Below are 14,699 nucleotides of genomic sequence, written 5' to 3'. Positions count from 1 at the left end.
TGGATGTTTAAGGGAGTCATCCATAGGAATGTATAGCATCATAACATAGCACCCATCTGATAATGCAAACAGGGCTTGTAAGTTATTGTATACCTCTGTAAGCATCAGCAGGGCACTTTTGCTCCTTCTAAAGCTACCTTTGTACTCAGTCCTATCCCGCACTCCTCATTCTCAATACGTAACTCCCAAAACCATCAACAGAGGGGGATTCGCATGAAGCAGCAGTGTCACATCATGTCATGAGTCATCTCTGTATCTTTCCTTGGCCACAAGCACACTACACTGCATGGAAAGGCACCTTTCTAGAGTGCAAAAAACTACCTCTTCTTCTAAAAACAACTTCCTTTGTGTCTGGTCCTTGGCTGCCCAGAAGGAAGCTGATCAGAATTCCCAAGCAGCCACAGTGACAGGATTCCACCATCAATTTTATTTAAACACATGTAAACATTCATTAACGTTATCGGGTCATGGAGACTAGAGAGAGGAGAATATAAATCTTAATGTCTGAATGCAAAAGGGCCTGCTTAATGCCTCTTTCATCTGTTTTTTATGATCACTCACTATTCTGTGTCTAAGCAGGCAGGCAAGCATATACTTCCTTAGCAAACTTCACACTTAATTTATGATGCAACTTGTAAACCGAGGACTTGGTTCTGCTCCCATTGAAAACAGCAGCAACACAGCCACTGATTTAAGCAGGAAGCAGATAGAGACTTAAACATCCTACTCCAAGGGAAAATATATGGGATATGGAATAATATACCAAATTAAAATGTCACTGAAAAAAAGCCACACTGAAAAAAAGAACCTCCTTCACACCTGTCTGTGACAGAAAGGATCATCTGAACACTTTAGGAAAAGTTCATGTAAATGATTTCTCCAGTGAAACTTCCCCAAATGTCCATTATTCACCACCTCAGCATTGCCAGCTCTCACAATTTTACTACACGTCTTGCAGTGTTTAGTATTTTTCTTGAAGCCCGATGCCGGATTCCCTGGGATTCCGTGACAATTACAGCTTTCATTTTAAAAAGGAAATTTTTCGACCTTTTGGATGCAGAGGAAAGCTTGAAAACATGATTCCTAAAAGCTCTCACAAGCAGGCACATTAAAAAAAAAAAAAGGTTGAGCTGCTTGTTTTTTTAATCTTCTGATTTTTTTAGGCTCTCCCTCATACTCTTTGGGGGTCCTGAGATTTGAAGGCCTGGGGTTCACAATACTGGTACCAACAGAGATACCCAAGTGTGCAGCATATACGCTTGTGTGCAGCATTTGAAAGAGGACTGTGTGCACAAAGCATGCATCCTCCACCCTCATCTGTAAGAAAGTTCCTTAAATAAACCAGAAGGTAGGGATCACAACAGGTTCTTGCTCCCAAAAGATAAAAATTTAAAATAATTCAATCAATAAAGAAAACAGATTAAACAGACCAAAGAAGCTACTGCCAAAAGCAACTCTTATTTATCTTTTACACCAGTTCTCTCGTCACACACTCACAGAAACAAAATGATGCAAGAGGAAGGAAATAAGGGCTCAAAAATTCACTTATGAGAGACTTGGATTGGGAAGCTGGCACATGTACTAGAGATTTCAAATACACTACAGTAATAGCAGAGCTATGCAAGATAAGGGCAACAGACTCATGATTCAGGGTGCCTGTGGACCCCCTGAAGTCCCTCCACTCCCCATGTATTGCAGTGCACACACTGCTAGATCTGAAGAACAGTAGCAGAGCTTCCCCCACACCTTCAGCCATTTCTTCCGTTCCACTAAACAGCCCCACAGAGCAACGGAGTTCAAAATACAACAGGATCCAGAGTTTTGTTTGCTTTTTGAAACCTAAAAGATGACTGAGTAGGTTCTTTCTTAAAGCAGACAGAGCAATTTAATTCAAAAGCACGTAAAGCTTCTGGAAGAAACCCAATTCGTGGGTGTGAAGCCAGCACTCTGTTATGCTGTTTAGCAATGTTACACTTGTAGATTAGATCGCCCAGGGAGGCCATGGCAATAAAGTGTTGATGCTCCCTACACACTAGTCCAGGGGTTCTCAAACTGGGGGTCAGGACCCCTCATGGGGTCATGAGGTTATTAGATGGGGGGGTCACGAGCTGTCAGCCTCCACCCCAAATCCCGCTTTGCCTCCAGCATTTATAATGGTGTTAAATATACTTTTAAAAAGTGTTTTTAATTTATAAGGGGGGGGGGTCGCACTCAGATGGGTCATCAGTACAATAGTTTGAGAACCACTGCAGAAGCCTGTGTATGTCATGGAAAGCAGAAACCAGGACACTACCTCCTTAAATCAATCATTTACTTAAAGATGAACTATCATAGCTATTATGGTTGGTCGCGGCAGGACAGGGATAGTGTTTAGACAAGAGCTAGAGTTGGCAATATAATGTACTGCTATATCTGATTTGTTGTGGACCCATGAGCCCCAAAAGCAATTACGTTTCAAAGACCTTTGAAATAGTACAATTAGGAATCACTTAGCTGCTCTATCAGAATAATTTTTCCACCCAACTACATAGAACAACAAACTGCAACAACTCCTTTCCATCTGTTCGGGGGAGAAAATGGTCTGAACAAACCCAATTTTTTCAATCTTCCCTCATAGGTCATGTTTTCTAGACGTTTAATCATTTTTGTTGCTCTTCTCTGGACTTTCTCCAATTTGTCAACATCTTTCCTGAAATGTGGCGCCCAGAACTGGACGCAATACTCCAGTTGAGGCCTAATCAGCACGGCGTAGAGCAGGAGAATTATTTCTCATGTCTTACTTACAACACTCCTACTAATACATCCCGGAATGATGTTCACAGAATCATAGAATATCAGGGTTGGAAGGGACCTCAGGAGGTCATCTAGTCCAACCCCCTGCTCAAAGCGGGACTGATCCCCAACTAATGTTCACTTTTTTTGCAACAGTGTCACATTGTTGACTCATATTTAGCTTATGGTCCACTATGACCCCCAGATTCCTTTCCACAGTACTCCTTCCTAGGCAATCATTTCCTATTTTGTATGTGTGCAACTGATTGTTCCTTCCTAACTGGAATACTCTGCATTTGTCCTTATTGAATTTCATCCTATTTACTTCAGACCATTTCTCCAGTTTGTCCAGATCATTCTGAATTTTAATCCTATCCTCCAAAGCACTTGCAACTCCTCCCAGCTTGTTATCCTCTGTAAACTTTCCATCTAAATCCATCTAATACAGGGGTTCCCAAACTTGGTTCGTGGCTTGTCCAGGGTAAGTCCCTGTCGGGTCGCGAGATGCTTTGTTTACCTGAGCGTCCGCTGCTACGGCCGCTCACAGTTCCCAGTGGCCGCGGTTCGCCGTTCCCGGCTAATGGGAGCTGTGGGAAGCTGATTTCCCAATCAGCTCCTCACTGAAGACGCATAGCAAAGAAAAAGCATGAGATGCCTGATGTAGGGTTTGGTTCAACTCAACAATAAAAAAATAAAGACCCCTGTGAAGTGAAGAGTGATCAGAAACCATAAGTGTCCATCTGAATCCAGGTGAGACAGACTAAAGGGAGAAAGAGATAGGACCACCATAAGCTAAGGTATTTATAGCCACAATGACCTCACAAGAAGGGGAAAAAATTGTTATTTGGTGATATGAGAGCATCATAAATCAGCAGTAAATGGCAAACGCTTCTGTTAAGTCAAACTTTAATTTAAATGTTACAAGCACTGCTTGAGGCACACACCAAGTGACTTTGCAAGTTCTTGATGAACTGATTATGTACAGAAATTTCTGATGTGGGAAGACATAAGCTGCCTTTGGTAATTTCAAAAGATTTATATTGTCAGTCTATCTTCAGCAACAGTACTTGAGCAATGCTGCCAAAAGCCCTATCTATGATCATCGCTTCCTCAAGTGATCGCTCACGATGATAAACCTGTACACTTTGGTTTTGAAATGGTATATTTGTTTTTTGGGTTTTTATTAAACTCAGTACAACATTATGCATTTTAAAAATCACTTACTCCCTACTCTAGACAAGGTCTTCGGTGACTATTTCTTGCCTCAACTCTTCCTTTAAACTTTTCAGACATTTTTAGTCTAAGGGTCTCTTATTTATCTGAATGTGAGGAGTAAGCCCATTGACAAACATGGTGTATAACTGGTGAGATCTGAATCCAGTTTCAACTTTTCTATTACACTATTTACTGACATACTGTAGCATGCACTCAAAGATAATTCCAAACGTCACCTTTAATTTAAAGGTTGCTCTAATCTTACTGCCAAAATCCATCATTATGTGTTACTTTACAGCTTGCTTCTAAATGGAACAGGAAAGGATGTGGTGCTTTTTCTTTGTATAGATTAGTATTTCGGGTTTTTCAGCTAATGTACAGCTGCAGGAACGGTCGGAAGGTTAGATTCTAATATGGAGTGTCTGCATCTGGCTTGTCCACAACCTTAGGCAAAGAGAGTTGTAGATCTTCTCTCCCCACAAAAAAATTAGAAGAATTCAATTACAAACAGCGTAAGTTCCATAAAGCATTTGTGGACTAAAAGACCTTGAGTTCAACTCATCTTGTAATGCTGGAGAACCTCCTCAAGAGGCATGTGCTTCAAGGCTCAGCTCAAAGTAAAGCTCCCCTCCCCCTTTCCTACTACCTAAGGTCTCTTAACCCAAGAATATGCTGCGATTTTATCTACCAACTATAACTAAGCAATATAAGAGAAGGAACATGTGTGTGTTCCTATCTCTTATGTTGTCTCTTACACACACACACACACACACACACACACCCACACACACACCCCTTAAGCTCAGAACTTTGTGAAGCTGTTAGAGAAGAGTGTCAATCATGACAATTTCATTAACCAATAGTACTCCCTTCAAGATACTGAACAATCTCACAACACCAGAAATCCAATTCATGTCATCTCACCTTCCTCAATCAATCTTTCCTGTTGCATGTCCCCAAATATGGAAAGAAAGTCTTGTAATGCTATGAAAATAATGAGCTCTACTGTGATGTAAAAAGTATGTTGTCTAGTACTTCAGTTAGATCCTTATAAAGATATCACCACGACTGTGAGAAAGTTCTTAAAACTTTCTTTCCTGGCATCGTGATTTCAAGCTCTATCTCAAAGAAAGGGAACTAGTGATTCCACCTTTTACTTACCCCCTCAGTGATGGTAATTTAATTTAGTAAATAGTCAAAATTAGCAAGGCAGGTGGACTAGATTAAGATGTTCTACTTAAGGGGCATGAAATTTTGTAGTACTTACTGCACAAAAAACAAAACCAAACACCAATCCCATTAATGGCCTCCTAGAACATTGCCTAAATGTCCCATATGAACCATAAGAAACAGCTGCCTATGTATCAAAAATACAGATCTGATTCATTTTCACTCCAGAGGCTGCCTGCAGCAGAGCATAACCTGACTGAGGAAAATCTTTTCTGTTCCTTTACCCGTAATACAGTCTATCCAGAAAGACTGGCTGTGCACATCCACTTGTCTCAATTCATCCGTTGAAACAAATTTTCTGATTTCCTTAACACTTACATTATCTTTAACTAAAGTTTAAATGCCCTTGTGAAACTTCCTTCACATGAAAGAGGGCGAACTTTTCTTACTCTCTGTCATGTGGTTTGGTTGATATCTCATCTTCTGGTAGCTCCAATGTTAGCACAAGCAGACTAGTAAAATAAAGAAGACTAGCCTACCAGAACTGAAGTCAAGCTTTTTCTACCTAATGGGCTAAAATGAAGAAGGCCCTGTCACATTTACTAGGCTCTTTGAGTGCACCCCCCTCAGGTCTTGGGCCTCGAGCCATCACTTCTCTCTTGGGGTGGAATCACGTAATTCTTCCACTCTCAGACCAGACCCTGGGCTGCAGTTCCCTGTGATCAACCGTGATTACCTCTGCAGGCCTGACTTATCTTCGTGCCTACAGTTCCATTTCCTCTGGGAACAATGACAGCAGTAACTAGTAAACAGACAGCTTCCTTAAAGAAACATATTATTTATTTAGAACCAAAGTATTTAAGAGAAAATGGATCTTAAAACAATAAACCCGTCTAGATGCATGCCTGCTTCTGCCTGAGGCTCACCATTCCCCGAACCTAGGAAAGACCCAGCTCCTTCAAACTCCAGCCTCTCTCTGTGTCAGCCTTTCTCCCTGGACAGCAACTGACAACTACCCCCCTATTCCCCCCCCCCCCCACAAGTCTTTTTAACTGTTCAGTGTCCCTTTGATCACTAGGCTCCCAACCTGGCAAAGCTGTCTCACTTCAAACTGGAGCCTGGACGTATGTCCTTGTCCTGTAATTGCTCCCCATATTTGTTGGGAGATTTTCTTATCTACATCTATTGTGCTGCTTTCCTGCTTGTTTTTTTGCACAGTGCCCCTATTACACTAGATCAAAACATTCATATAATTCAATATATAACAACACTTCACTGACCATTACACAACATAATTACATCTCACTATTCCTAGATTATTAAACACAGCAGCTGCACGTCTGCCACAGTCCTGTCAAAGCCCTCAAAAGTAAAGCTAACTCAGAGTAGAGAGATGGAAAAAATGATCGGCGGGGTCATTCAGTGCATAGCCCTAATGATGCGGGAGTAGAAAATAATTTATTCCTTGACATTTAACCAGTTTCCAGTTTTGCAACTCTTTTCAAAAAAGATCTTTACTATTACAAAACCATCGGCTGGAAAAATAAAGGGTTAGGAAATAAGAGGTTACTTCTAGATTCCCTCTGAGGGCCCACTTACAAGAAGAACAAAGTCAGGGAGTCCATTTACATAATGATTGCCCCTGGTTTTACCTCATTAATGGGGCCCAGTTATATCTCATTGGCAACAACATTATAACCAGGCAGCAGTCAAATGCCCTGACCCAGTTCTGCTTGTATTGTACTGTAGATGGACCCTACTAATGACAGACTAAATTAGTCTGGAATAATTCTAGACAGCACTTTGAAGGCACAGCCTGGGATTTTAAAGTAAAAAACAAAACAAAAAAAAACAACAACCCTGCCATATTTGTATTATTTGAGAATAATTCCTAGCAAATGGCATAATGCTAAAAGCTGTATACAAACATCTATCGCTTTACATTCTCTCTATTTGCCTCATAAAAAAGTAAGATTAAGGAGCGATTTGCCCTTTGACAGTTCTTTTTAAATGCATGAGATATCACTGCAGATTTCCTTCCATTTAATGTGCCTCTAGGTTGAACAGAAACACATGAAAACAGTGACTGAAAAAGGAGAAGTGGCAGATTCTGAAACAGCAACTGAATTAGTTGCTGCCACAGTGGAATGAACTGGAAAAAACGGTTTCTGAGCTGGGGTCTCATCAGAAGACGTGGACTAATGGACTGGGCTAAAAAGTGTGTGTCATCCCAGCTAAGTGTTGCAACTTCTTTCAAAAAGATTAGAGACACTGACTCACAGTCCTCTGGAGTTTGCTAAGGACAGAGGAACTGATCGCTTTCATGGATTTAACAGTTTCTCTTTCTAAAGTCCCTATGGGTTTTAATCTTTGGATCTGCAATTCTGTACCAAACAAACAATCTTCCAAGGCTCGGAATTATTATTATTTTACAGTAGGATCTATAGATCCCAACCTGAGCCCACTAACAGTGCTTGAAATATAAATAAAAAAAAGGCCCAAACCTGCAACTTCTATTCATGAATCCTTAACTTCAATGGGCTAGTCAGGTCAGTAAGGTTTTGGAGGGTCAAGATCCTTTTTATAATTTATATTGACAACTGTTACTATGCCCATCATTGTGCAGAAAAGAACATACAGTTCCTGCCCCAAAAAGCTTACACTCCAAATTAGACAAGACACTCTATACTAGCTGGGGAGGCAGTATGGAGAGGGTGTTGGACTCTGACTCTGGAGACCTGGCTCCATTTCTGGCTCTGCCACTGATCTGCTGGATGACCTTGGGCAAGTTACTTCACCACCCTGTGCCTCTATCAGGCAGGTGGGTCTGGTCAGCTCTGGCAAGCTGTCCACTCAGGAGATAGAAAACCAAGAACATCTGTCCTGGCTGGCTGATTTGTAACAGTTGTGCCAATCACACATACTCTAAGAGTCTTCACACTGACTCTGACAAGTGGGACAAGGCGAAGACAACGCAAGCAAGCAACCTTCACTGGCAATAGATATAGCCTCAAACCTGTGCATGTTGTATATTCCTTTGGAAACCACTTCATGGAAGAAGTGGATTGTAGGTAGGTAGGTAGGGAGAATGAAGAGAAGGATCATTTGGGGCAAAAGGGCAAGGAGACTGTTCCAACCAGGACAGCGACAAAGGATGCATAGAAATAAACTGGAGAAGGACAAAGACAAAATATACCCAAAATAGCACCCAAAATATACCCAAAATAGCAAAATGAAACACTACATACTTAAATTCTTCACTGTTGAAGATGCTGCTTATTAACATAAAGTCACATGTTAACAGACTAGCCCAGAGTGCTTTTTGGGGAGGGAGGAGGGGAGAGTACTTCTTACGAAACACCTTCTGAACAAAGACCACTGACATAAGACTTTTTAAAATACAGACCATTAAATTGATGACATTCAGGGGAGAACCATTCTTCAGATCTGATCTTGCCAGTTGGCTCTGGGCCGCCTACTGTAACGCTCTCAGATTTCTCATCTGCACTTTTTCTCCATCTCAATCTTCCCTGCTCTGAGAGATTTCCTTTCCTTCATTGTGGCACAGATTATAGTTTTGTGACCAAAGCAGGAGGCTGCCCAATAAGTCACTCGTAGGCTCATTACTGGCTGCTTGAGGGCAATGGATTCCATCTTCTTCTATAGAAAGAATACTGCATAGTTGTCAGATATGTTTAGTCAAAAGAACATAAAGAATAGAGTCTGAACTGCTGCATCCTAGCCTTGCAACACAAACTAAGGAGGTGACACAGAAGAAGCATCAGCAGCAATGCCATCTCTAACTGCAGAGCCCCATCGTTTTAAAAGAAAGAAGATGACCTTTCAATCCGGAGAGTTTTATTGATTAGTTCCTTAAGACATTGTAGATACAGATTCCAATCAGAAGGGTGAATGTTCACATTTTATGAGCAATAATGGTATGAAAAAAAGTAAAAATGGAAAGAGCTGCAACTCTTTCAAGCTAACATGGAGACTGCTCAACAGCTTGTGAAAAGTGCAACTTTACATTGCCTGGATTTTGCCCTAATCATAACTTTGTTTAAATGATTTTTGTTTGGTGCAGTGGCCTGATTATACCCAAGTTGGATACTCAGTCTCTGGATTCCGCAGATAGGCTGTCAGTACTGAGGAAGCTTGCTTGGTGTCCTGACGATGGTGAGAGGAGAAGATAAGAAAGCGTGTCACACCGCTCAGAACTAACCACTCCTTTTTTGGATCAGAGATGGCACTTCAGAGACTTGTTCAGAAGTGATGTCCACACCCTGGAGCCTCAGAATGCTACGGCTGGACCGTTTGGGGCTCCAGCAGGGACAAAGGCTCTTCCGGAATGGGACTACCATTTTTTTTCTATTAACTCTAGGACCATCTTTGTGAAGTGCATGTGATGATGCAACAGCAGTTACATGGCCAGTCGCTGAGGGCCCAATCCTGCAAAGTGCTGAGCACCAGCTCCCCACTGAAACCAATGGAACCTGAAGGCACTCAGCACCTTGCAGTAACTGACCCACAGTTCACACTGCAGATAACTGTATAGTGTGTGCTTTCCTTTCTAAACCATTGCCTCTCTCACTGTTTATTGACAGTTGATTTGTGCTGCACATGGGGAGAAGAGCGCCAGAGCATTCAAATCACCTTTCTTGGCAGCACTAGATGAGGGCAGGAAACTCAAACAGGTTATTGTGGTGATAAGAGGCACTAGTTCATTTACTTTGCATTCCTGTAATAGGTTTTAGTGCTAATCAGGACAAACTATAAATGGAAAGATGTTCATGTTTGTTTAAGCACTACTAGAACGTGAATAACCCCCTTCCTGATATTGAGTTTCAGCACATGAAGACACATGGCTGTTTTGTTTTTAAACAAGAAGGTACTATACAGTTGGTCATGCTAAACACCTAACCTCTTAAGTGTAATAACAAAACCCTATGTCACTGATAAACGATTTCACTGTGCTGTAGGCGACCTCCAGAGTATCTCAAGTCATGTGAACAACAACATATGCTTAATTTTCCGATATCTAGGGTACAAAGCAGCTGTCAGAGAACCCAGGCAGTATGTGCAACTTAGAAGTTTCACAGAAAGTTTTGTATGTGTTACAAACTTATACTTAACAGAGACAGACAGCACGACATATGGTAAACATGCCAAATTCAGTACTAATATTACAGTTCTTCTGGTATTAAACCCAGCATTAGAGCAGGATGGTAGCTGGTTAGCCAACTCCAATGTTGGGTATCCCAGCAACTGTGACACATCTTTCATGTGGGCTTTTCACCAACCTGGTAGCAACCAATGGAAGATTCAGAAATGACAATTTCAGTTAGAAATCTAATTTCCAAATTCAATTCCCAGGTCATTCATGTAGTTCCCTGCCTGTTGAGATTTCACAAGTTCACTAAACTAACCCAGAAGAATGCAGCTTGTTTTTAAATGAATTCCAATGCTAGTGACTATTACCATATATTTGTGCAGTGAGGTTTGTGTTTTCATTGTCATATAGAACCAAACTGGTGGGTGATAAACACTTCACAAAACACTAGTTGGGTATACTGCACATAGATAACGATCCAGAATATTAAACAGTCAATAAAATAAAACTAGCATGACCAGACTGGATAATCCAGTTCTATAGGGCATTAATGTACCACAACAACAAAAAACCCAACCCCCAATGGTGTTTTGCAACTTTTTTTTTTTTTTTTTTAATAAGGAAGAGTAACTTAAACAATCTGGACTTAAACTAGTGTCCTCTCTTATTTTCATTAGTTAGGTACCCTCATCCCTCCTCAGAGGCACCTAACCTCTTCCCCTTAATAAGACTGCTTACAAGTAAAGGCCAACTACTGCACTGAGTTTATACAAGCGAGTCAAACTCTACATAGGACAGTACTATACACTTATATTCACATATGCTGTGTTATGTCAGTATAGGTTAAAGTTTTTCTTAATATTAATATAGCTACAAGCCACAAAGCAATCGTGAATTGAGAGAGTAGTAATTTTCATTCGTCTAATCAAGAATGCTCAGGGATAGAGGGGATCTCTGTACGACATTTATATGGGTGAAAATATTGGTATAGAGGGGGGAAAAATTGTGAGGATACTCATAAACTGAGATTCCTGAAATTTCTGGCTCACTAGCTTAACATTTCCTACTCTACTGTGGATAAGAGGGGTTTAAAAAGTGCTCATTTTGCTCTTATAAAAATAACTGCTTGTTTGCTAGAACTACATTCAAACAATGAACAGTCTCATAAAGACAGAAGAACTGGTTTGGACCACAGAGATCAGACTAGCACAGTCCTTCGCCACCAATTCAGCCTGCAGACTGAAAGAGCAACTGGTTTACAAACACTGAGTAGAATGATGCAATCACTGTGACAGCATTTCATTTAGCTGCTTTCTAATGGATTTCCAAAAGGTGAGGAGAAAGGGCTACATCTCAAATATATCTTTCACATGTAATCAACCACCAGAGTCCAACCACAACCATTTTATTTTGTATTAAATGCCATGTTTTCATAAAGAAAAAATTGATAAAAGCTATTCTTAAAAGAGCCTCTTTCTTATTATTTTATGTATTAAATTATAAGAGTGTGCAGTCCCTAGCACACAGCTTGTTCAACGTCAACTATGACAGACATGAACCATTAAACTTGTGTTATCCCTAGTGTCATCTCCCTCAGGCACACAGCAGAGACAAGAGAGGACCTTTATACCCTGCCCTTTAGGTCAACAGACTTAGGCTTTATTGTACCAGTGGGAGAAGCATATTCCAGGGTTAAGAGCCTTCTACTACAAATCTTTTGCCTCCAGTTCCCAGTATATCGGCAGAAGAACCCCAGGGAACGTCTATTCTGTTCTAATTAGAGGCTTATAAGACACCTATCATGCCATAGTATTTGGGTGCCTACTCAAGATTCTTATACCATGACTCAGTTGCCATGGTGGCACATACAGAGAGTGACTCTCTTTCAAGTAATCAGAAGCCTATCTGTGTACAGTTTTATAAATCAGACTCAACACTTTCAATCACACCTGAAGCAACCATAGAGCTATTGCAGTATTCAGAGAATTAGTGCAATACATTCCCTGCTATGCTCCCCCACAGCTGGATGTGGGGAAAGCAATGTACTGTAGCAGTGCTTTGTGTAATCCAATCTGGAAGGGACAAAGGTACTAAAAAATCCTTGCATAATGACAGGTTTCAGAGTAGCAGCCGTGTTAGTCTGTATCCGCAAAAAGAAAAGGAGGACTCGTGGGGCACCTTAGAGACTAACAAATTTATTTGAGCATAAGCTTTCGTGAGCTACAGCTCACTCTCACGAAAGCTTATGCTCAAATAAATTTGTTAGTCTCTTAGCCTTGGTCTACACCAGGAGTTGAGGTCGAATTTAGCAGCGTTAAATCGATTTAACCCTGCACCCGTCCACACGATGAAGCCCTTTTTTTCGTCTTAAAGGGTTCTTAAAAATCAATTTCCTTACTCCACCCCCGACAAGGGGATTAGCGCTTAAATCAGCCTTGCCAGGTCGAATTTGGGGTACTGTGCACGCAATTAGACGGTATTGGCCTCCGGGAGCTAGCCCAGAGTGCTCTGTTGTGACCGCTCTGGACAGCACTCTCAACTCAGATGTACTGGCCAGGTAGACAGGAACTTTTGAATTTCAATTTCCTGTTTGCATGGTCACCTGCAGCTTGCCACGCTGGCCAGAGCTCATCAGCAGAGGTGACCATGATGGAGTCCCAGAATCACAAAAGAGCTCCAGCATGGACCAAACGGGAGGTACGGGATCTGATTGCTGTATGGAGAGAGGAATCCATGCTATCAGAACTCCGTTCCAGTTTTCAAAATGCCAAAACATTTGTCAAAATCTCCCAGGGCATGAAGGACAGAGGCCATAACAGGGACCCAAAGCAATGCCGCGTGAAACTTAAGGAGCTAAGGCAAGCCTAACAGAAAACCAGAGAGGCGAACGGCCGCTCCAGCCCCAAACATGCCACTTCTATGATGAGCTGCATGCCATTTTAGGGGGTTCAGCCACCACTACCCCAGCCGTGTTGTTTGACTCCTTCAGTGGAGATGGAGGCAACACAGAAGCAGTTTTTGGGGACGAGGAAGATGATGATAATGAAGTTGTAGATAGCTCACAGCAAGCAAGCAGAGAAACCGATTTTCCCAACAGCCAGGAACTGTTTCTCACCCTGGACCTGGAGCCAGTACCCCCCGAACCCATCCAAGGCTGCCTCCCGGCCCGCCAGGCAGAGAAGGGACCTCTCGTGAGGGTACCTTTTAAAATACTACACATGGTTTAAAAGCAAGCATGTTTAATGATTAATTTGCCCTGGCATTTGCGGCTCTCCTGGATGTACTCCCAGAGCCTTGTAAAAGGTTTCTGGAGAGGGCAGCCTTATTCCACCCACCACGGTAGGACACTTTACCACACCAGGCCAGTAGCACGTACTCGGGAATCATTGTAGAACAAAGCATTGCAGTGTATGTTTGCTGGCATTCAAACAACATCAGTTCTTTATCTCTCTGTGTTATCCTCAGGAGAGTGATATCATTCATGGTCACCTGGTTGAAATAGGGTGCTTTTCTTAAGGGGACATTCAGAGGTGCCCGTTCCTACTGGGCTGTTTGCCTGTGGCTGAACAGAAATGTTCCCCGCTGTTAGCCACGGGGAGGGGTGAGCGGCTAGCCACGTGGTGGGGGGAGGCAAAATGTGACCTTGGAACGAAAGCACATGTGCTGTGTATGTAATGTTAACAGCAAGGTTTACCGTGAAAGAGTGTACCCATTGTTCTGTAAAATGTGTCTTTTTAAATACCACTGTCCCTTTTTTTTCCCTCCACCAGCTGCATGTGTTTCAAGGATCACAGGATCTTCTTCTTCCGAGAGGCTAGTGAAGATTAGAAGGTGAAAAAAACGCACTCGTGATGAAATGTTCTCTGAGCTCATGCTGTCCTCCCACACTGACAGAGCATAGATGAATGCGTGGAGGCAGACAATGTCAGAGTGCAGGAAAGCACAAAATGACCGGGAGGAGAGGTGGCGGGCTGAAGAGAGGGCTGAAGCTCAAATGTGGCAGCAGCGTGATGAGAGGAGGCAGGATTCAATGCTGAGGCTGCTGGAGGATCAAACTAAAGTGCTCCAGCGTATGGTTGAGCTGCAGGAAAGGCAGCAGAAGCACAGACTGCCGCTAGAGCCCCTGTGTAACCAACCACCCTCCTCCCCAAGTTCCATAGCCTCCTCACCCAGACGCCCAAGAACGCAGTGGGGGGACCTCCGGCCACCCAGCAACTCCACCGCAGAGGATTGCCCAAGCAACAAAAGGCTGGCATTCAATACGTTTTAAAGTTTTCAACTTTAATGTGCTGTGTCCCCTTGTCCTTCCCTCCTCCACTACCCCTCCCAGTGCTTCTCTCCTCCACCACCCCTTGGCAGTTATCCCCCTCTTTGTGTGATGAATTAATAAAGAATGCATGAATGTGAAGCAACAATGACTTTATTGCCTCTG

At 42.3% G+C, this 14,699-nt stretch overlaps 1 protein-coding gene across 2 annotated transcripts in view; it reads right to left on the bottom strand.

The window, feature by feature from the left end:
• The window catches only part of ERN1 (endoplasmic reticulum to nucleus signaling 1), a 61,894-nt gene that overhangs the window by 22,908 nt on the left and 24,287 nt on the right, over positions 1 to 14,699 (bottom strand). The window lies entirely within an intron of this gene.

The sequence above is a fragment of the Eretmochelys imbricata genome, chromosome 14 (genome assembly GCF_965152235.1).
Source record: "Eretmochelys imbricata isolate rEreImb1 chromosome 14, rEreImb1.hap1, whole genome shotgun sequence".
Taxonomy (NCBI): Eukaryota; Metazoa; Chordata; order Testudines; family Cheloniidae; genus Eretmochelys; species Eretmochelys imbricata.
This window is presented reverse-complemented; position numbering and strand designations above follow the sequence as displayed.